At 43.1% G+C, this 23,184-nt stretch overlaps 1 protein-coding gene and 1 long non-coding RNA gene across 2 annotated transcripts in view; one reads left to right on the plus strand and one right to left on the minus strand.

Annotated features, from left to right (window-relative positions):
- The window catches only part of IGF1R (insulin like growth factor 1 receptor), a 179,120-nt gene that overhangs the window by 29,786 nt on the left and 126,150 nt on the right, over nucleotides 1-23,184 (plus strand). The gene's annotated exons all lie outside the window — the stretch shown is intronic.
- LOC310831979 lies at nucleotides 8,100-23,133 on the minus strand. Its single transcript, XR_014558083.1, has 3 exons — nucleotides 15,662-23,133; nucleotides 14,982-15,418; nucleotides 8,100-14,750 (listed from the first exon to the last, which is right to left on the minus strand). It is a non-coding gene; the product is annotated as an uncharacterized lncRNA (long non-coding RNA).

Raw genomic sequence — 23,184 nt, forward strand, 5'->3', positions numbered from 1 at the left:
CAGGAATCAAGGAGTCAAGAAGTCAAGGGTCTGAGGATCATGAAGCAGGGAGTCAAGAAGCCGAGGTTCAAGGATCAGGAAACAAGAAGCCCAAGGCAGGAAGCGTGTTGCTGTGGCAAAGAGCCGAAGGGAAATACTCACCTTATATCCCTTCCCAGCTCTTGCCACCAGGAGCTGTGAGTTACCAGTCGGCCTCACCTATGGGCCCATGCCTTGCCTCTTCAGAACAAACTTAGGAAGGCCCCAGTCCTGCAAAGTCCTATTGGTCACAGGGCCTGGCTCCTGCACGCACACCTGACACCTCTTTAGAAAATTCTCTCCTACAAATTAGATGTGACGCAATAGTCATTGCGAAAGCCTTGATCATCTGCTTGAACATTTAGCTTCCTCTTGAGGAACAGGGAAGTGATGACTGCGGGGAAGGGACTGCTTGAAGCCCAAGACTCTTAATCTCAGGGTTGTGGGTTCGGGCCCCACATTGCATCGCAGGGGGTTCTACTAGATGACCCTCATGGATCCTTCCATGTCTGCAGTTCTATGAGTCTCTTAAGAAGAGCCTTCTGGAGCAGGCATATGTCTCATCTAAGTCTAGCATCCTGTTTTTACAGTGGTCAACCAGTTGCTGCAATGGGAAATCCTTAAACAGAACCCAGGCACAAGAACACTCTCCCAGCGGGTCTCCAGCAACTGGAGGCAGAACATAGCCATCATGGTTAGTAGCTGTCAATAGCCCTCTCCTCTATGAATTTGTCTAATCCTCTTTTAGAGCCATCTAGGTTCTTAGCCATCACTGTCTCCTGTGGGAGCGAGTTCCTTAGTTTAAACTATGCGCTGCGTGAAGAAGTCCTTTCTTTTATCTGTTCTGAATCTTCCAACATCCAGCTTCTTTGAATGTCCGCATGTTCTATTGCTTTGAGAGAGAGAGAGAGAGAGAGAGAGAGAGAGAGAGAGAGAAAGAGAAACTTCATTCTGTCCACTTTCTCCATGCCACGTATAGTTCTATAAACTTATCATATTCCAGTGTTAGAAACTGAGATATGAAAGCCAGGAGCTAAATGGCACCTCAAACCTAGTTATGGGCGCCACAATGGAGCGTCTAGGCACACTTTTTTATAACAAAAAGACAAAGCTGGAAATGAATGAACTGCAGCTAAAATATTATGTTCATTTTTCTCATGGCCTATTCCTCATTTGAAGGCTGCAAAAAAAAACACACAAAAAAACCCCAAAGCCATGCTCCCCACCCACCCTGCTTAATATTCTTTTGAGAGTCCATTCTCCAGTCTTCAGAGAGTGGCTGGAAGTGGGGAGGCAGAAAAAGGTCCTTTTCTTCCAGCAGTGCAGTGGCAATTTTAATCTGAAATCTTCGGCTCAGTACTGTGCCCAGAGCTCAGAAACTGCTTGCATTAATGAAATTCCCTGTCACAAAACGCGCCTAGAACAATGCGAGTTTCGAACGCTGATCATGTCCCCTCTTCCTTGGCTTTCCTCTAAACTGAATTTCAGTCTGGAGATTGGAGATTGTGCTTGGAGAATGGACATTGTGCAGAGCAGCCTTCCCAAACCTAGTGGTGCCACAGTACTGTGCCCTTTTACATTGCAGCTAAGCCAAGATGCTCAATGGTTGGCCATAATGGAAGTCTAGCGACATTTGGAGGGCAGCAGGTTTGGAAACGTTGGTGTGGACCAGTAGTTCCCAAACCTTCCCCCCCCCCCCAGTTGAAAATTGCTGATGGTCTTGGCGGACTGCTTCATGATTTTTCAACCTGATTTTTAATGGTGTCTTTATTGCTTATATTGTAATATTGTATTATGATTTGCATTCCATAGAATTCAAATTGCAATACAATAAAATGCAATATAAGAAACAAAAGAAGCAATTTAAATATAATCAAAAATCAATATGAATATTTGATGTGGGCATGCTGCGAACCCCCTGAATGGAGCTTGAAGACCGCTGGTGGTCCATGGTGCACAGTTTGGGAATGCTTGGTCTACACCAGGGATGTCCAACAGGTCGATCTTGATCGCCTGGTCGATCCCTGGGAGGTTTTGGTAGATCATGGTAGATCGCTGGCTCCTCCATCCATCCCTTCCCCCTCTCCCTGTCCTCTAGATTGCTAGAGCGGAAGTCGGAGATTTCGCAGCGAGGCTGACTGTCTCATTAGCGGTCTCTTGGTGAGTGCCTTTTTTTTATTATTTGATCTTAGCCCCTAAATTAAGGAATATTTCCTCCCTTTCTTAAAAAAGCTCAACAACAACTTTGACCTGAACCCCCCTCCCCAAAGCGGTAGATCACTACCAGATTTTAATCGTGTGAGTAGATCACAGTCTCTTGGAAGTTGGACACCAAGCACTATTGAGTTAGATTGACCAATGGTCTCGTTCTGTTTAAGGCAGCTTTCTACGTCCCAGCAGTGCTTAACCCTGATGTAGGTTTCTTGGAAAATTTTGAGTTGGAAAACATTCCTACTTAAATCGGCCTAATTTGTATTGGAAAATACGTAGTTTGCATTGGGAAATTTTCTGATGCCCTGCCTAGAGAGTGATCTAATTTACCATGTTTGTTTTACTTGCACTTACTTTTTTTTAAAAAAGGCTAAAAACCTATTATCATGCCTAATATAGTATTTGCAGTTGGCATCCATTTGTTGTTATTAATGGGTCTTTTGAATTGCCTGCTTGTTTGACCTAGCATAGGAGTCAAGAGCCTTTTCAGGCCCGTGGGCATATTTGGATTTTTGAGTAATAATAATAATAATAATAATTTATTATTTGTACCCCGCCCATCTGGCTGGGTTTCCCCAGCCACTCTGGGCGGCTTCCAACAGAGATGAAAAACACACTAAAATGTCACATATTAAAAACTTCCCTGAACAGGGCTGCCTTCAGATGTCTTCTGAATGTCAGGTAGTTGTTTATCGCTTTGACATCTGATGGGAGGGCATTCCACAGGGCGGGCGCCACTACCGAGAAGGCCCTCTGCCTGGTTCCCTGTAACTTGGCCTCTCACAGTGAGGGAACCGCCAGAAGGCCCTCGGAGCTGGACCTCAGTGTCCGGGCAGAACGATGGGGGAGGAGACGCTCCTTCAGTGAACAACACCCACTCTGATCACTTTCCCCCTTTCCTTCCCTTAATCTGTCCCTACCCCAAGAGACAGACAGAATTCACACATGCACTTTGCTTTTCCAAGGGATCTGAATAGAAGTCAAATTATCCTGTCTTGAAAAGTGCATAGAGCTGAAAGAGGAAGTGGGTAAGTGTCACTTTCCCAATTTCGTTCTTCAGTTCTGTGTACTTTTCAAAGGTGAAAAGGGTAACCATCTCATGACCGAGTGAGTAGGTCAGTGACTTACAGGAGTGCAAGGAGATGCAGCAGCTGCTGTTTCATTCTGAATTTTGTAACTTTATTGTAGTGTTTTATACACTTCTTTGTTGTCCTTATGAAAGGCGGTGCATATAACTGTTTTATTCAATAAAAGTGCAACTGTGGTTGTTGGCCACTGGTGGCAAATTCCCTGTTAAGGAAAAATCCTGGAGCCCACTGCACCCCAAGCAGATAATGGCCAAATCAGTGTTAGAAACTCAGATATATAAGCTAGGCACCAAATGGATCCTTAAACCAAGGTTACAGTCGCCAAAATGTAAAGTCTAGTTGCCATTTGGGGGCAAGAGGGCTTTAATGTCTTATTTTTCAAATGATGGCATAACTATTAATCGATTTTCAATTAAACTTTGGCTAGTTCAGATGATAATCCTGATCTAGGTGAAGAGCTTTGAGACCTTAAAGAAGAAAAGTCACTTGATCCAGGGAGAGTCCATATATATATTGTTGTTTAGTCGTTTAGTCGTGTCCGACTCTTTGTAACCCTATGCACCAGAGCACACCAGGCACTGCCTCCCGCAGTTTGGTCAAACTCATGTTCGTAGCTTCGAGAACATGGTCCAACCATCTCGTCCTCTGTCATCCCCTTCTCCTTGTGCCCTCCATCTTTCCCAACATCAGGGTCTTTTCCAGGGAGTCTTCTCTTCTCATGAGGTGGCCAAAGTACTGGAGCCTCAGCTTCAGGATCTGTCCTTCCAGTGAGCACTCAGGGCTGATTTCCTTAAGAATGGATAGGTTTGATCTTCTTGCAGTCCATGGGACTCTCAAGAGTCTCCTCCAGCACCATAATTCAAAAGCATCAATTTTTCTTCAAAAGCATCAGCCTTCTTTATGGTCCAGCTCTCACTTCCATACATCACTACTGGGAAAACCATAGCTTTATATTGGCCTATTCCAATCTCTTTTTCTTAATGGTGACTGCTTCTGCTCAGGCTGCACAGAAAAAGCAACCCCCCCCCCCCGAAATTCATTCTGATTGTGCAGATAAAATACAACTGATAGACTTCTACAAGATGTGGTATTAGTGTGTGAAAACATTCCAGATCCAATGATCCTCAGATGGTGGAGATGTCAGGTGCCATCCTGGTCACAAGTGTTTGATTGCCTGGTGCAGAATGTACCTGGCAGCTGTCTTAATTTTGAACACTGGGCCAAATACAAGCAGTTCCTCCAGCTAATTCACCTGTCGTAATAGGTAGCTGTTTTCTTTTTTCATGAGCTTCCTCTCTGTCTCCTTTAATTTTTTGTCGTTCCAATAAAAAAAGGATTTGTTCAAAACACGATGCTTCCAACATTGCATTCTTGAAATTTGAATGCACACAGTATCAGGATGTACTAGCAAAGCAGTAGTTTTGTTGTTGTTCAGAAATCTGCTAATCTAACCTATACGGGGAGGATGTGGATTGTTGCTCAACTGGGCCATCTGCTTTCACAGTCAGTCCCTCTGTTTGAGGCGCCTGAACAGTGTGGTGGCTAGCTGGTTGCAAAAGGGGACTTCCCTTCTTTTTTCCCATTTTCTTTTTAAAAAAAGTTTTTCTCCTTCTTTTTGAAGCGAAAGGCTTCTTTTGAACAAGTGTGGGAAAGAAGTTTGGAATTCTGAACCTGAAAGAGCCTCCTGTGTGTTCCCTTCTTCCTGGACACTTTGTTAGCCTTTGTCATTGATTAAATTGTCCTGAATGAATGCTGTGGAGCCTCTCGATAGCACTTTGGAGTGTTTGAAAATGCTTCACATACATCATCTCCGTAATCCCTGCCCAGCTCCATAAAGTAGGATTGCAAAGGATTTCTGTGTCTTTCTCCTTGGCCTGCCTGTCGAAGACTTCACAAGCTGAGTTTGGTGGGGTTGATGCCCATGGGTTGTTGGTGAACATGGGTGAGTTAGAGAAAGATCGATCTAGCTGGTCTTAGGCAAGTAGAGAAATGTGGAGACCCAGAACCTCACTTAAAACAAAACAGTGGACTGGCCTGTTTTAATTTGTATGTTTAAATCAGGACTGATGGAATATTATTATTATTATTATTATTATTATTATTATTATTATTATTAACAGCTGGCAGTGTTTTTTAATAATACTTTTATTACTTTTTCTTCTTTTATGTTTTTTATTTGCAAATTAAAAAAATTAAGTGCAAAACAAAAAAGTCTCCGGAAGGTGGAAAAACTGGCAACTTGGAGGAAAACATTTCACGAGTTAAGGATGGGTGAAGTGGTATGTTTAAATATTGCTAATGGGCACTTTGCAGTGCTACAGAGCTTCAAGATTCCAACTGAGCTTGCAGCAGTTGCTGTTTAGTATTTATATCCGTCAACAGTAAGTGCCAAGAACAGCTCCTCTCCCCCCCCCCCCGCAAAAGAAAAAAGAACTGGAGAAGTTAATACTGTACATCAATTAATGAACATGACCAATACCCCCTTTTTAACCAAACACTACACATTGCTAACACAAATGACATTAGAGAGATAGCATTGCTTCTGTTTCTGACTGCGTTGCTAAACTCTTGTAGGACTTGATGGGAGTTGTTGCTTATTCCCTGCTTGTGGGCTTCCCATAGGCATCTGGTTGGCAACTCTGCGAAACGAAATGCTGGATTAGATGGGCCTTTTGTCTCATCCAGAGAGGCTTTTCTTACATTCTTACAAAGTTATGGAAGTTGAACTATATCTGAAAGTTGACGGGGTAGGCAAAATGTTTTCCCATTCATTTGTTAATTCTTGGTTGCTGTTTTGATACCGTAGACCATGACGTCACATTGTGATGATTTGAACCTCTCTCTGGAGTGTCTGGTCTTGCACTGCAGGAATCCAATTCTTCTTGGGAGTGGTTGCCAGTGATCATAATTTGGCCCCTTGGGGATGGCTGAACCTCAGGGCTCAGTCTTGGTGCCTGTCATGAAGAGGCTTAGTCTGTTTGGGAAAGAAGGGGGTTAGTTAACTTTGGGGTTTCAGACAGGATTCTTCCTGAAGATAATTGGGAATTGAACTCGGGAACTGCTGGATGCAAAGTGGGTGCTCTAGCTAACGTTTGATATCTGCCAGGAGCCAGGTTTATTTTGCACCTGGCTATCAGCCACTTGCAACCAAGTGAAGATGCCCAGACACAAGGATGATGCCTGACGTCTCCACCATCTGGTGGTGCATGCCTGGGGGGGGGTGTCCTTGGATCTTGATTTTTTTCCACACACGAGCGACACATCTTGTAGAATTCTATCATTGATATCTGCACAACTAGAATGAATTTCAGGAACCAAAATTTCAGGATTTTTCAAGTCGAAAAACGCGACTTTCGAGCCACCTGCCCCCAAAATGGCAACTAGGCATTTTGTAATCCTGGTTTAAGGAGCCATTTGGCGCCTAGCTAATATATCTGAGTTTCTAACTGGCTCTACTGCTGAGCCACAGCCAGTTCCATTTGCTGCTGGGGGCTAGCAAAAGGACACCGCTCCTGCAAGAACCCACCGCAGTCTATGCTTGGTGCAGAGGAGGGAACTGAGTGTTCCCCTTGTGGAATTTCATGCACTCGCCTTCGTGCAATTCCTTCTCGCCTGTGGCTACTTGGCCAGCGCTTAAAGCACCGACCGATCTATTTATTATATATCTCTCTATATATAATAGCAAATTATGTCCCTGGGAATGTATGTAATTACTAGGTTGGAATGGCTGTAGTGCAGGGCATTCTACATCTGATAAATGCAACAGCTGTTTGTTTTTGATTGGGGAGGGAGAGAAAAATAGATAAAATTAGAAATTAAGTACATTCATGATGTTGTTTCTGCATGATTCCAAACCCTGAGACAGAATGCCATATCAGGGGTGTACCAATGGCCATTAGCCGTGAATTGAAGCCAAAGCACCTGTGATTTTCATGCTCGGAGGACAAGCAGTGAAAGTCTGTGTTGCCTTCAGGACATCCTGATAGGCTTCATCTGGCTTGACTTCATTGAAGCCAATATACTGGGCTTCATGGACCCCTTGGGCTGGTCTTGTGTCCTTGTCCTTTCTTGCAGTTTGTCCAAGTGATGATAGCTTAGTATATGCCCTCCAGATACAAGTTGTTGGGAAGCAGAAGTGTGAAGAGTGCCGTTGGGACCTGCTTGTGAAGGGCGAGTATAAAATAAAGCAACAACTATATTGATGTGAAACTCACTTGCACAATGAGAAAACTGGACCACCAAAAGGAAAACCACAACAGGTTCACAGAAAAACATGGTTTCCTTCCAAAGCAGGATTTGGATCATGCTTGCTTCTCTTATTTCAGAGATTCTGCTTTTTAAAAAATTACTAATCTAGGGTTGCCACACTTACGATATGGGCTGCCGTTCGACTGGGTTTCCCCAGACATCTTCAAGCGACCATTTTTTACAGACGAATCCTGGCTGTGACTGGGAAATTCTGAACGTATGGCATCCCTAGCTAATCCGAACCTGTGTGGTGTTTTTTGTTATGCAGACATTTGCAACGCATGACATTCACCTGGCTTTACTCTTGACATTTCCCCCTCAGCCCGCCCCCCCATTCCCGTTCTTTGCCCCCAGTCAGTTAGAACCCTACAGACACAAGCAGTCAGCAAAACTAGGCCTTTAAGGACTCTCTCCCCAAATATACTTTCTGAAACGAGTTGTGAATGAGTTGTTAAGACACTGAACAAGGGTGATTTAAAATTTTCTCAAATTGTCCAACTTATATGCTTAAATGTTCACTCTCTTGGGTGAGAGGGCGAAGACTAGGCTATAAGAGTTTGCTAGTGTTCTCTGCATTCTTAACATGCAAATACCTACCTGCAGCCCCGGGTCCTACTCTGCAAACTGACCCTCTGTTCAAGTGTCCTAAGCAAATCTATCGTACATCCCCGCCTCCTTCCCTCTGACCGCCCCTCCCTCACCTTTTGTATAATAAGGCTTTGACCTTCTCATGAAAATGCATTTAAGTGCTGTTTTCTACCCCAGGAGTGTTCTTGGTGGCTTACAATGGCCTCCTCTTAAAGTTCAATGTGTGCTTCTCAGGTACCTTGTCCTTTTGCAAAACGCTTGAGCAAACCTTTATCTAAGCACAGTGACCTTTTCGGTTTGAGCCATTCTCCGCTGCCCCCGTCTGCTGCAGAATATTTAATTTGCAAAAGGTTTTCCAGGGCAGTTAGACATATTTCTCTTGTTTCGATTAATCCCGCCCCCCCTGCCCGGCATGTCTGTGTTCATGCCTCATATTTTCTCTCCCCCCCCCCCCTTCTACTTTTCTCGGCAGTGCCTTAATCTCTGTTTATGTTGGTAACTTGACTCAATTTTCATTTGCTGGCTTGCATTAAAGCGCCGGTGTCTCTTTGTGTATAAATGCAAAAGGCTTTTTAAATAGGCAAGATGAATTGGATTAGGTAGAAAAGATGCGTTCTCCAAAAGCGCACCAGAAAGACGTGCGCCCAGAAAAGGCATTGCGTATTCAGCATGTGGGCAAGGTCTTCGAGGTGGACTTCTCCCCCTCCTCTTTTTCCTTCTATGAATAGAAACTTGCAGTATAGAATGGCAAAGGGGGTGGGGGTGCGTGTATGTTTGGGGTGGGGGGGTTGGCTTGTTCTCTTTAAGTGGGTTTATAATTGGGTAGGAATTTTTGTCAGCTTAGTCATCCTAGTACTGGGTGGATTAAGGTGGGGAGGGGGGGGGTTTGAAGAAGCCACAAGCCCCAACCGTTAGAGGCCCTTGGATAAGAATGTGTCATCCCTAAGGAATGTGTGTGAACGAAATGCGCTGTTCTCGCGTGAGGCTGGGACTGTTGGTCTGAACAGTGATGCATTCTTTGAGCATGGCTCTGAGTCACATGGAGCAGATAGATTGTTTCGCTAAAATGGAAGGTCTCAACCCCCCCCCCCCCCGTGGGCTCAGCCATCCCTATCAGGGTTTTCAGCATGGTTTAAACAGACTGGGATTTGGGTGTGGCAAATGGGCTGGAGAGCAAGGCCTCTGTGGGTCAGATCATGGATGTGGAATTCTGAAGACAACAACAGCAACAGCAAAGTAATCAGTTCCCTATTGAGTCACTTCAGTGGCCTTGTGTATGCTTCCAGGGAGCAAGACAATCCCCTAGCAGGAAAAAGAGCAGGGCAGGATCTGTTGGGGAGAGAAGGGAACTAGGCAGACTGTACAGAACTCCTTCTCCCAAACTTTTGCAATTTTTGTAAACGAACCACCAAAAATTCCCCACCAAGCATCATCAAAACACTTTAGGCAGAAACACAAAAAATAGTTACAAATGCACATATTTAACAGCCCATGAAGTTGGTCAGCAGATAGTGGATGGCTGAATGTCTAGAGAGATGTTTAAAAGAGGGAAAGTGATGTGATATTCAGTGAAATGAGGAAAAGATGAGAAATACAGACTGCTACATGCTGCTCTGTAGCCAGGTGATAGAGCTGCTTCAAGAGTGTGCGAAACTGCCTTAACACAGAATCGGACTATTCGTCCACCTAGCTCAGTATTGTTGACATTGATTTGCAGCTGCTGTCCCCGGTTTCAGACAGGGAGTATTTTCCAGATCTACGTGAAGATGCTGGAGATTGAACCTGGGGTCTCCTGCATGCAAATCAGGGGCTCTGCTGAGCTACGACCTTTCCCTTTGCCTGCAGAAGGTTTGAGGTCCAGTCCCTGGCATCTCCAGGTAGGACTGGAAGAGACCTTTGTCTGAAACCCTCGAGAGCTGCTACCAGTCACTGTTGACAGTTCTGAGCTAGAGAGACCAAGGGCCTTGCACCAAGGACCAAGGCAGCTTCCTATATCACAGGGTTCTTGAATCCAGGTGTCAGAACTGGGATCATTGATACACCATAGTGAAGTCACCCGGGGTATCAATTCAGTTCCCTTTAGGAATTGGGTTCTGCAAGGACTGGACAGACCTAGGATTTGATTTGTAAGGAAAATATCCTTTCATATGACTAATTTTGTAAGAAAAGAATGTCTAGCCTAGAGGTATGGATTCTTTTAATATTTAAAATTAGATACTTTATTAATAATGTGCCAGAATAATTGAGCCTAGGGAGATGGCAGAGGAAGGCAAAAAATATTAACAGGGGCAGAACAAGGAAAGATTATGGTATGATTTTTATCAAGCTTCATTGGAATGCAATCAAAATGCAGAGGGCAGACTTAGGTCCAAGGAATAGATGGCTGTGTTTTCTATGACTGTGTTGTGGTTTCACATACAAGAAATGTATAAATATAGGTGCAGTTATTTGATATAAAAAGAATGAATATATCAGATGTGTGTGTATGCGTACCGCCTACATTCTTGGGTGTTAAGAAAAGAATTGGAGGTGCTCTTGGTAGTTCTGTCACCATCAAAAGTGTGGGGAATGGCAGCCCAGCAGAGAGCTTTTTCCTGTGGAAGTGTCGTAAGCTCAGTGTTGGAGCCACTGCCTTCCATGCAAAAGGTTCTTGTTTCAATTAGCATTTGAAATTCGCCATGCACATTTTGCACCCAGCTATCAGCCACTTGCAACCAAGTGAAGATTCCCGGGCACCAAGGTGGCGCCTGACGTCTTCACCATCTGGAGGTGCATGCCTGGGGACCCTTGGTTCTTTGCTTTTACACGCTAGCAACACATTCTGTATATTCATGATATATTATTTGCACAATCAGATTGAATTTCTGGAACCAAAAAGCCGTATTGAAAAATACAACTTTTGAGTCGTCTGGCCCCAAAATGGCAACTAGACATTCTGTTTTAGCGACTGTGACCCTGGTTTAAGTAGCCATTTGGCACCTAGTTTATATACCTGAATTTCTAACACTGGTTTCAATCCCTAGCACCACCATTTAGGGCTGGGAATGTCCCCTGCCTGAAATGCTGGAAAGGCGCTGCCAGTCAATGCAGACAATACTGAACTAGATTGGCAGTGCTCTAACTCTGTATGAGACACCTTTGAGTGTTTCTGTGCCAGCTTTTAAACTGGGGAACTCTCTTCTTACAGAGGTGCCTCTTCATTGTATAGTTCTTTCCATAAGAAGACAAACCTCTTTCCACTGGCCTTTGATAGTTACGGCATTTTGTTCTGTGGGACACACCTCTTTGGTTGAACCTGTACTATTGTGTTTCTGCTGTAATGGTTATGCTTTGCTTGTTTTTATAGTTTGAATTGTTTTTATAGTTATAAATTGATCCCACTGTTGCATGTCAAGGATAAGTTTCTAAGACTGGAAATTAAAAGTATAATTGCTGTCCCTGTATAAGAAAGCATTAATTTCTCCTAAATATTTTTTTCCCTTTTGCTCTGAGATGGTTTATCTGCATTGGTTGTTCCATATTTTGTGGAAAGGAAATAAATAATATTTAAAAAGAAGGTGAAACTTGTAAAAGGTTTTCCAACTTTGTTATTGATGATGTTTCTTTTTTAAAAAAAAGGATCAGAAAGTTGGTAAATGCAGCCTGGGTCTGATACAAGCCACGGAGTTGACTCATTCTCTTACCAGTAATACTTTGAAGTTCTGCTTGTAGATAATGTTCACTGTGGGGGCAGTTAATAGCAGCAGTTGTACAACATTTCAGGTATATAATTCTGCTTTGTAAACTGATGAGGCTGGAAGACCAGTTGTGTGCAGGAGAGAAGAGAGCTTGAATTCCTGAGACTTCAGCTTGTGTACTTAGCTTAGGTGCCTCACCAAATCTCATATGTGGTCATATTTCACCAGTGTGTGTGCAATGGTTAGTGTTGGACTTGGACCTGGGAGAACAGTATTCAAATCTCAATTCAGCCATGAATCTCACTGCAAGACCTCAGACCAGTCACAGTCTCTCAGCCTAACCTACCTCACAGAGTGGGATGTGAAGGTAAGGAATAAACGGGAACCTTTGTCCTATGGGTCTCACCAGGCCTAGCATGGGGCCCAGTTTGGCCTGTGAGGCCATTCATCACAAAACAAGCCCACCTGCCCCATATACAAAATCATGTGTGGGGCAGGTATGGATGTGGGAATCAGGAGCTTGCACACTGTCAATTCCACTCAACTGATATCACTGATGGGAGAGACCCCTAAGGTATTAGCTGCCCTAGGGAGCCCCCCATGGAAAAATCCTGAGTGCAGCCAAGGCAGCTCTGTTTCGAATCATTTGCAATTGAGGCTGCTTGCTAAGACAGCTTCCCCATCCCCTGCAGTGGGGGGACCCCTCAAATTTTATGAGTTTCTAAGCAGATTGCTTCATCAAGCCCTGTTAAAGGTGTGTTCCCATTTCCAGTCAGTCGATTGGCTCTGGGTGCATGTATTTGAAGGTCTCTTTAACACCCCATCAGCTGATCCCCCTTGAACTTTGACATACATGAGACCTGGTGATTGCTAGGTGGGCAGTCCTGCTCACCTGGCTAAGTTGACCCATTGAATGTGGGGAGACTGAGGGATGCAGCCTGATCCTGTTCTCTGCCCCAGCCATATGTCGAATCCAGTGTCTGATTCTCCTCTACTTCCTCAAATCCTAAATTTAAAGAGACACATCCCATGTTTTAAGGATTGTTTTTCTGTTCGAGCTTCAAACTCCCAAATCTTCTTCCCGCTTGTTACAGACAAAGAAAAAGAGGAATGCTTTCTTCTGCTGTATATCCAGTTCAGCATCCCATTTGCATTAATGCACATTCTGTTCCTGCATATAAATAATATCACTGCTTGAAAATGACTTTTGAAGTACATGGGCGAAACCAAATATTACCCTTGGCTTTTTTTTATTATCTCACACTGTAGTATGTGCAATAATTATACGGCGAATCCCGGAGGCTAATGGGGAACCAGTTAGACAGGGACTGAGTGCTCCAGTTAAGCAAGCCAATTTTGAATGCTGCTGATGAAATCTCATAAATCCGCAACATGGATTCAAACTCTAGTAACCCTGGTATAGTTAAGCATGGAGAAGTTGTTTTGCTCTCGGACTTTTGGGATATCTAGTACATTTTTTGGGTGGGGATCAACTTGCGTTGCAGACAGGCAGGGGTGGATGCCTACCTTGAGGTTTCTCATAGCGCATCTCTAGGATTACCAGCGGTTTGGAGAGTCTGTTTCCTCACTGCTCTATTTCTTCACAGATTTGTAGAGTTGGAAGGGACCCCGAGGGTCCTCTAGCCCAACCCTCTGCAATGCAGGAATCTCATCTAGAGCATATAACTTGTAGGTTACTTGCCTTGCAGTTGTTTTGTAGCAGTGACATGCAAGAGAACAGTCATCCTATAGAAAAGTGTGTGAGTCATTCAGCCCAGATGGCCCTTGTTCAACACTGTGCATGGAGGAACTTGGATGTATTAAGTCAGTCTGGTTTTTTTTTGGGGGGGGGGGTCATTGCTTGCAACTTCGGCCATCCTGAATTGATCGATTTATGTCCTGACTCTTGTGTTGTCTTGTGCAGTTCTTGTAGATGAAGCTTGCCTATTCTGTACGTCATAGCAGAAACTGGGATTTAGAGAGCTTTGCTTAAGGCCAAACAGGTATCCTATGCTGTTCTTAAGTATCTGTGTTTCCCAGGGCTCTGTCAAACTGCTCTGAAAGTCTTCCTTGACTTTGGAAGGGGTCTGCCTTTTTGTCTATAGCCATCCTCTTAAGGTTTGTGGTCACATTTGTGTATTTGGGCAGTGCTGAAGGCACTACCTACTCTGGTCACTTCTTTCCCCTGGATTAGCAGCTCCCTACTCTGAGTGAGGAATCTGGGAAAATCCAGTAGAACTAATCTAAATTTTGGGCATCTGGTAGAGCTGAAAGAGGAAGTGGGAAAGCGTTCCTCTTCTAACTTGCTCCTTCAACTCTACATTCGTTTCAAGGGAGAAGGTGGTAACCACCCTCATGACCAAGCAGGCAGTGAGTGGTGGTGAGGCAGGGGTGGTGATCTCAGCGGCTTCTCAGGCATCAGCAGATGACCTCCAGAGTGCCATTGTTTTCAGTTTCCATGTTGGTGAGCCCAAGTTTACAGGGTAGATTGCTGTGGAATGAATGGCTTCAAAACTCATTCCCTGAGCCTGTTGTGCTGTTGCTGTCCTGGATCTGAGAGGTGATTAAAAAAATATGGGGCAGATTATTGACTCTCCTGAACTTTGGACTGCAGGTGGGAGATTAATTGATTGTGAATGCTGTACTATGTTTTGCAGAATTATTTGTTCCAAATGGAATGTGGATGGGTTCAGACTTGTCCTTTCTCTGACGTTCTAGCTTTTCATGGGCAGGGAGTCCATGCAACTCCACACCCTACAGTCTGCTTTGTTTTGCTTTTTCTGCATTCTTTAATTTGACTGCAGAGTAGCTATTTATATAGGACAACTCCATACTATTAGATTAGCCCTGGCTGTGTATTTTTTTATTTTTTATTTCTTTTCTATTCCATTGTTAGCCTTTTTCTTGAAAGAGGTGGTACCTCTGGTTACATACGCTTCAGGTTACATACGCTTTAGGTAACACACTCTGCTAACCCAGAAATAGTGCTTCAGGTTAAGAACTTTGCTTCAGGATAAGAACAGAAATTGGGCTCCAGCGGCACGGCGGCAGCAGGAGGCCCCATTAGCTAAAGTGGTGCTTCAGGTTAAAAACAGTTTCAGGTTAAGAACAGACCTCCAGAACAAATTAAGTACTTAACCCGAGGTACCACTGTATTCAAAACTAGTCCTACACAGAGCAGACCAAGTGAAGTTAATGGGCCTGACTAATTTAGGTTTATTAATCTGAATAGCTCTATTCAAATTGAATAGTTGAATACAACAAACAAATTCTAGAACTTGGGGCTCCAGATGAGGCGGGGGATGAAAGGCTGCTCCTTGGGTTATTACGCAGACTAGAGCCTCAGTCAGTTCTTTCCTTTGCTCCATTTTAAAAATGAAAAGGTATATTCTGGGAAATGGAACTTGCTACTGTTGGTTTTTAATGTGAAGATGGAGAAATCTAATTGGGAAGTCTTGATCTCCATTGTCTTACTCATTTATCAGCCCACCTCCACAAAACCGCTCTTGCATTTAGGGTTGCTGAAGTCAAAAACCTAATTTTTTCAAGGTTGCACTTGGACTTTAATGCCCAGATTTCATGAACTAGCTACAGTGGTACCTCGGGTTAAGTACTTAATTCATTCCACAGGTCTGTTCTTAACCTGAAAGTGTTCTTAACCTGAAGCACCACTTTAGCTAATGGGGCCTCCTGCTGCCGCCGTGCTGCCGGAGCCCAATTTCTGTTCTTATCCTGAAGCAAAGTTCTTAACCTGAAGCACTATTTCTGGGTTAGCGGAGTGTGTAACCTGAAGCGTATGTAACCTGAAGTGTATGTAACCTGAGGTACCACTGTAATCTGCTTTTGCAGCATTGGAAGTATTACCATGTGGTTTTCATATCATACAGCAAGTTCAAACTTAAGCACCACACTCTGTCCATTTCTTTGTAACATCAACAGGAAAATGCTGATTTCTACTTGCCCACCGTTCCTTCATTCTGTATTGAGCAAAGCAGAGGAAGAGTTTGAATTGCATTTCTTGTAAACTTAATGTTATTTGAGGTGGAGAAGCAGCAGCAAAGCAGGCAGGAGAGAGCATATATAGTGATGGGCATACAGGAGTCTTGCTCCATTTAGATAATATCCTGACTACATTAATCCATATCCTGTTATTTCACATTGCTCAGTCACTACTGCCGGCTCACTAATGTGTACTAATTGCATTTGCTCTAGGAAAGCAGTTACACGCACACCCCCCGAATATTTCTGCAGTGGATATTAGCATTATCAGTTCAGTTGCATGAATGGAATTGCAGTGCATGATGTCAAAAGAAAAATATGATAGCACAACCTTCCAGCTTTAAAACAAATAAATAATAATAATAATAATTGACATTGTGTATTCTGTGCTTTAGCGGTCCTTGGCACGCACACATTGTAGAATCGTGCTGCTTTAGAATCACAGAATCATAGAAGAGTTGGAAGGGACCATGAGGTTCATCTAGTTTGTAAAGGGTTTGATGAATTCATCCAAAAAAATTGGGAGGGTGAGAAGAGCAAACAACTTGCTGAGGCCACTTCTTGGGTCTTTAAATTTACATTTGGTTTTCCCCTTTTGTTGTTTGTTCTAAGTGGATGGACTGAAAAAGTAACGTCCTTTTGAGAATCTTTCCTTTGGGGAGACTGTGTGCGTTTAATTCCCACAATGGGGCTTGGTGTGGGCTTGTGCTGACAACAATCCACTGCGGCTGAAAGAAGAAACCTTTTCTCTTGAAAATCAAGTGCCTAGATGCTGTCCGGTCTCCGAACCTGAGAGAAGCAAAGGATAGGTCAAGGTATGGAGCTCATATCCTCCCAGATGATGATGGACCAGAATTCACATCATCCCAGATCATTGGCTGTGCTGCCTGAGTGATGTCTGTCTTAACATCGTATCTCCAGCTAAACATTGTGATACACCAATACATCATGATGTCAGAAATAAGGATGTTACTATGTCAAGGTGAACGAGGTAATGTCCTGGAAACTGCTGCTACTTAGGTGTCTGAAAATGGTACATTTTTACTTATCTTTAACATATTGTGACTTTTTTATAGTACAGATTAACAGGGGCAGCAGGAATCATGACATAAGTGATGACTGGCTTCACAGTTTTTCCCATGTTATGATTTTTTCTCTGTCCATTTCCTCCGTGCCATTCATGTACCGTAGACATCGCTGAGCTAGATGGATGAATGGCTGACTCGATAGAAGGCAGCTTCCTATCTTCATATAGATGCATTTATTCACGACATTTTTCTCTTGCTACTACAGAGTGTGTCCTATTGATGAGGTCACCCAGTGTTGGTGCCTTGCAGTGCTTCACTGGAATCTTTGTCTCTCTTGGTGTCAGCATCTTGCTTACATCAGCTGTGTACATTTATCAGTTTCTGGATTGATAATAATAATAATAATAATTTATTATTTATACCCCACCCATCTGGTTTTTTCCCCCAGCCAGTCTGGGCGGCTTCCAACAAAAGATTAAAAATACAATAAAATATCAAACATTAAAAACTTCCCTAAACAGGGCTGGCTTCAGATGCCTTTTAAAAGTCAGATAGTTGTTTGCTGAGCATCTGTTATGCAAGTTCTTTCAACCTGATTGAAAATACATAGCAATTTCTGCAAGAAGACGACTTCATATTTCTGGTGGGGTGTTTTAGAGAAGTCTTAGTGTCCCAGGAATCTTCAACTTTGGTTGGCGATCGACATTTTCCCCCAACTGTTACTTCTTTGTGAAACTTCAGTACAGAAGTGGAAATTTCTGTAGTTTGTGTTATGATACTTTTCACAGTCAAGTCAGTTTATTGTGTTTTATTAGCAGACAGCCATTATACACATGAAAACAATAATAATAACAACAATAAAGATTTACATTTCTGCTCCTTAACGTTTAACGGATAGATAATTTCCCATACCCCCTTTAAGTTTTAATAGCACAGATTTGTGGAGCCTTAGCAAGAAATTTAGATATTCTGAAGGATATATACTTCTCTACATTGGACAGCAAAAAAAAAACCCTGCTGTGATCTTAACAATGGGTAAATATAGTTATTTCTGTGTTCATTATGAAAAAGGGCATTCAAGGAACACATGAATTGCATCGTCTGTTGACACAGAGTTGCAATGACAAATTCTGTCCTCCTTAGGAATTCCTTTGTGCTGGCCCATCCAATCTGTTAGTGGAAGGACTTTATAAAAGTTTAAAAATGCATTCTTTTGTAGGGCTTTATATAAACAGCATCCTCTCTACGCATTGAAATGAGTTACTGCATATTGCACTCAGCTTATTTACTGGATTTGAATATTTTCTGTTTTGTTGAGAGGAAGGGTGGTAAAACACCTGCTTTAGAAAAGGTCACAAGTTCAGTCTTCATCTTTTCCAGGTAGGGCTCCAGATTGCTGCTACCTGTCAGCATAGAAAATGCTGAGCTGAATGGACTGATGCTGTGTCTCAGGATAAAACAACTTAGAGCCATTTCTGCCTATATTACTTAGCTTGATTGCTTTGTCTAAATTACTCACTGAGTGTACATGCATTGTGTGATGGCTGTTCTCTTTCTGGGAGTGGCTGAAGCAAGCTAGACCTCTTAAAGTAGTTTTGCACGGCACATCAAGATCTTTTGAGATTTAAAAACAGTTTTATGAATTCGTGATATTATTATTACTGCCCTGATCGTATAGCGTGTCTATTAAGTATTTGAGCCTCACTCCAGAGTGCTTGTTAAGAAAGGTATAAATTAGTCTAAGAAATAATGATAGCTTTGCAAGTAGAAAGTATCACCTCCATTGCAGGAAAATCCTTATAATCTAAAAGGACAGGGGACAGATACTGTGTGGGGATCATGTCAAAACTGGGCTCATGCAGAGTGTCGCTTTGAATGTCCCTCTGAGCTAATGCCACTGAAATTGAAATGCTGAAATTGAAAAATGGCCTGTGCCTTAAAAAATAATATTTTCCATAAAATGCTTTCTGAAACTCGTCTTCCTTGTCTTTCATTTTGAAATATCATTGGCTTAGAATGAAGGAGAACTCACTGTTTTTCTTCTGCAATGATGCAACCACTTGTATTGAGTGCTGCCAATTGCCACCTTGCCTCAAGGTATCTGAGCACTCCATGCGTAGTATGGATGCAGAACTGTTTTGCTTGTGAAGCTATGTCGTACTCTGGCTTTGCTCAAACATTTTTCTAGAGAGGGGATTGCAGCTTCTGGACAATCTGCCGCTGTGAAGTCAGCCACTCAAAGAAAGCCACTCCTTTCTTTGTCTAGGGGATAGAGAACTGCTGACAAAACTTGAATGTTGGCCAGCCACCATTTTGAATCAAGATGGCAAACCAAAACATGACTTTGCCCAGTTTGGCCTGACGGCTACAAACAATCTGGGACTTTTTGCAAGCGCCAAGTCATTGTAGGGGCCTTAAGTTCAGCAACGAAGCAAATGTTTTCTCTCAGAAAGTTCTTTCCTTTTGTTGGGCTTCTAGTCCTTTTGTTGAGATTTCCAAACCTCCTTTATCCTTGAGGAATGTGAATGCATCATGTAATCCTTGTGTTGCTTTGGAATCCCAAGTAGGAATTGGAAAAAGCCTTCCAGACCACCAAAAGACTTTTCACCTACATGCCCGCACGTAACTGTGGTGAGTCACAGGGCAGCTGAAGAACTCCCTTGCTGGGGCTCTGACTCACCTGTGAAAAACTGCAATGCTGTGGGCGAATAGCTAATTCTCTACCTGCCTGAACTCTAAGTAATGGAGAGTGGCAGTGTGGGCTCTCTTTACCCACCCAGCTTGCCAGATTCCTCCTACCAAAGCTTGGGGCATGGATAGAGCTGGGGGAAAAAATCCCTGAGTCATTATTTAAGCATTGCTTGATCCCTCCATGTGCTGGAGTTGATATAGGCTCCAAATATATAGTTTTATTCTAGAACCCAGGAGATTTTCCCCCACCACAAGATCTGCATAAGCAGGTGTGTGGATGCATGAAATCTTATATACCCTCTCTATCCGGCAATGAAAGTGGCTTACACGTTCCCCCCTGCAGTCCGTAGCATGCCTGTTCTTGTCCGCTGCACCAGTGTCTCTTTGCCCCAGCTGCCAGTTTATCCCCAGGGGAACTCTTGTTGAGGATATGGCTAGTGGAATGTTTTGTGTGCAGAAGTTCAATCCCTAGCATTTCCAGGTAAGTTAGGAAAGACTTTTGCCTGATACCCAGTCAGTCAGTTTATACCTGGGTGGAATCTACACGCAAATAAAAGACGTTCTGAAAATGCTTCCCCCCTCTTTTAAAGAAAAGCGTTTTTCAAAATACATTGAATTTTCCATAAGGCTTGCCATCACCATCTAGTGTCACATTGTATATTGCATATAAAACACGCTTAAAATGTTTTATTTGCAGCTGTATAGCTGAGTCCCTGGTATATCCAGTTACTTGGCCAAAAGCACCCAAGACCCAACCATTGAATACCATTTTAGCTCCAGCTAAAGCCCTCGGCTTCTCCAGTTGTTTAATTTTTTTATGGCTTTGCAGAGGGTCATCTGATTCGGGGGCAGAGATGGTGGAATCTGTGACCCTACAGAAGTCTACAGCTCCCATCAGCCACAGCCAGGATGACCAAAGGCGGTGTAAGAAATTCAGATATATAAGCTAGGCACCAAATGGCTCCTTAAACCAAGGTTGCAGTCACCAAAATGGAATGCCTTGTTGTCATTTTTTGGTAAGACGGCGCTAAAGTCATATTTTTCAGTTGATGGAGTGACTGATTCTCAGTTAAACATCTAGCTAGTTCAGATGACATCCTTGAACTAGGTTAAGAACTTTGAGAACTTAAAGAAGGAAAGTTTCTTGATCCAGGGGCAGTTCACATATATATTGGCCTATTCTGACCTCTTTTTCTTAGTGGTGACTGCTCCTGCTCAGGCTGCACTGAAAAAGCACTCTGGTTCCTGAAACTCATTCCGATTGTGCAAATAAAATATAGCTGATAGACTTCTACAGGATGTAGTATTAGTGTGTGAAAACAGTCCAGATCCAATGATCCTCAGATGGTGGAGATGTCTGGCACCATCCTGGTGCCCAGGCATCTTTGCTTGGTTAAAAGTGTTCAATAGCCAGGTGCAAAATGCGCCTGGCTAATTTCGAATACTGCATCTAGGTTGGAGGCTATCACAGTTTGGGACCAGGTTCCATAGTTTAACTGTGTGCTGCACGAAAAAGCAATCTCTTTTATTTTTCCTGAACTTTCCATCATTCAGCTTCCTTGGATGTCCACAGGTTCTTGTATTATGAAGGAGGGAGAAAAGCTTTTCTCTGGCCACTTTCTCCAAGAATATTCAGCCTTCTATTCTACAAAAGAACAGAGATTGCAGCAGTGGAGGGGGGGACGCTACTTGCAAGTCAGATTTGCCCCCCCAGGCTTCCCTGTTTGGCCATGAGGCTGTTTGGGCTGATGGGCACTGCCAAATGTCAGGTGTGGACACATAAAGACATTGCTGGGCTGAAAGGGGCTTTGCAGGCACAGCCTGATCGATACTTTCAGAGCTCCATGTATGGCATTTTGCAAACCCCACTGAGCAGTTTGCAAAGCCACTTGCACTGAACTTTGTAAGCACTTGTGGTCCAGTTTCCCACCCTTAGGGCTGTCAAATATGAAATGGATCTTCTTCCTTGAACCATCAAAGCAAGTTATAGCATTAAGTCATTTTTTAGGGGGTGCAGAAAGGAAATAACCAGTGTAGTCCCATGGATTATGGGACAGGATGCTTCTGATGGGTGCTCGGCTGACTCGAGTACCTGAAATAAAATTGTTTTGGTTAGACATGATTCACATCCCCTCTCTTCTAGGATCTAAGCTGTGTGAACTGTGGGCTAATAAGCCAGTGTTCTAGGAAGTTTGGCAGGCGGCTATGAAAATACTTCAGAGCACTCTGTTTCCTGATGTGGTGTAAGATGACAGATTTAGAAACCGCTTTTCATTTTTCTCTCTTCCCTTAAAACTAGGAGGGGGGGGAGTGTGCAGTTTTATAGAGCTGGATCCTCCTAAATACCTTTTATTTCTAAGCCAGAAAACTTCTCTCTTCCCACTCTAGAGGTTTTTTTTAAATATTAAGAAGAATTATAATCTTGAAAAGGCTCTTTACAGGAGACTGTTCTCAGTCCAAGAAATGTTCTAAAGGCTAAGAACTCAAAGGAGCAATGTTTAATAATGTTTTGAAATATCTGCCCTTGGTTATGTCACTTTTTTGTAAACGGCCTGTGTTTTAAACATTTTTTTAAAAAGAAAAGCCTCTCTTCATGAGAAGCTTTAGCAAGAGCCAACAGTCTAATACAGGCTCAGATCACATCTTAATTCAGAAGTCTTTAATTTGATTGTGTCTTGTGTGCTTTTTTTACAACATTTTTTTTAAAGAACCACCACTAACAATTTTGCTTGAGCATCTTCGGCTGGTCTTAGTTACAGGAAATTTAGAAAATTAATATAATGAAGTGTGTGTGCACATTTTTAAAAGAAGCGAACTTTCTGATAACTCTTGTGTAGCTCTGTGGCAGAGCATCTGCTTTCTATGCAGAAGGCCACTTTTTCAATTGCAGACATATCCAGGTAGGGCTGGGAATATTCTCTGTCTGAAATCCTGGACCGCCAGTCAGCTTAGGGAATTCTACTGGCTCGATAGACCAATGGCAACTTCCTGTCATGACAAGAGCCTGCTGGATCAGGCCAATGGCCCATCCAGTTCAGCATTCTGTTCTTACAGCATCCAGCCAGATGTCTCAATGCGAAGCCAGCAAGCAGGACCAAAACACAAGAGCCCTCTCCCCTCCTGTGGTTTCCAGTAGCTGGCATTCAGAAGCATTATTGCCTCTGACTATGGAGGGCAGAGCATAGCCATCGTGGCTAGTAGCCATTGATAGCCTTCCCTGCGATTTTGTCCAGTCTTTTAAAGCAATCAAGGTTGGCGGCAATCAGTTATTCCTGTGGGAGCGAGTTCCATAGTTCAGCTATGCATCGTGTGAAGAAGTATTTTATTTTGTCTGGGCTGAATATTCCAGCATTCAGCTTCATTGGATGTCCACGAGTTCTAGTATTGTGAAGGAGGTTGCAAAACTTCTTTGTCCACTTTCTTCTCCATTCCATGCACAATTTTACAAATTTCTACCATGTAATCTCTTGCTCGACTTTTCTCTAGACCAAAAGTTCCCAAGTACTGCAGCCTTTTCTCATAGGAGAAATGCTATATCATACCCTTCCTTGATCGTTTTGCTCACTCTTTTCTGAACATTTTCAAACTTTTTGAGGTGAAAGGACCAGAACTATATACAATACAGCTTTGGTAAAT

Source organism: Podarcis gaigeae, assembly GCF_964106915.1.
Source record: "Podarcis gaigeae genome assembly, chromosome: 14".
NCBI classification, from domain to species: Eukaryota; Metazoa; Chordata; class Lepidosauria; order Squamata; family Lacertidae; genus Podarcis; species Podarcis gaigeae.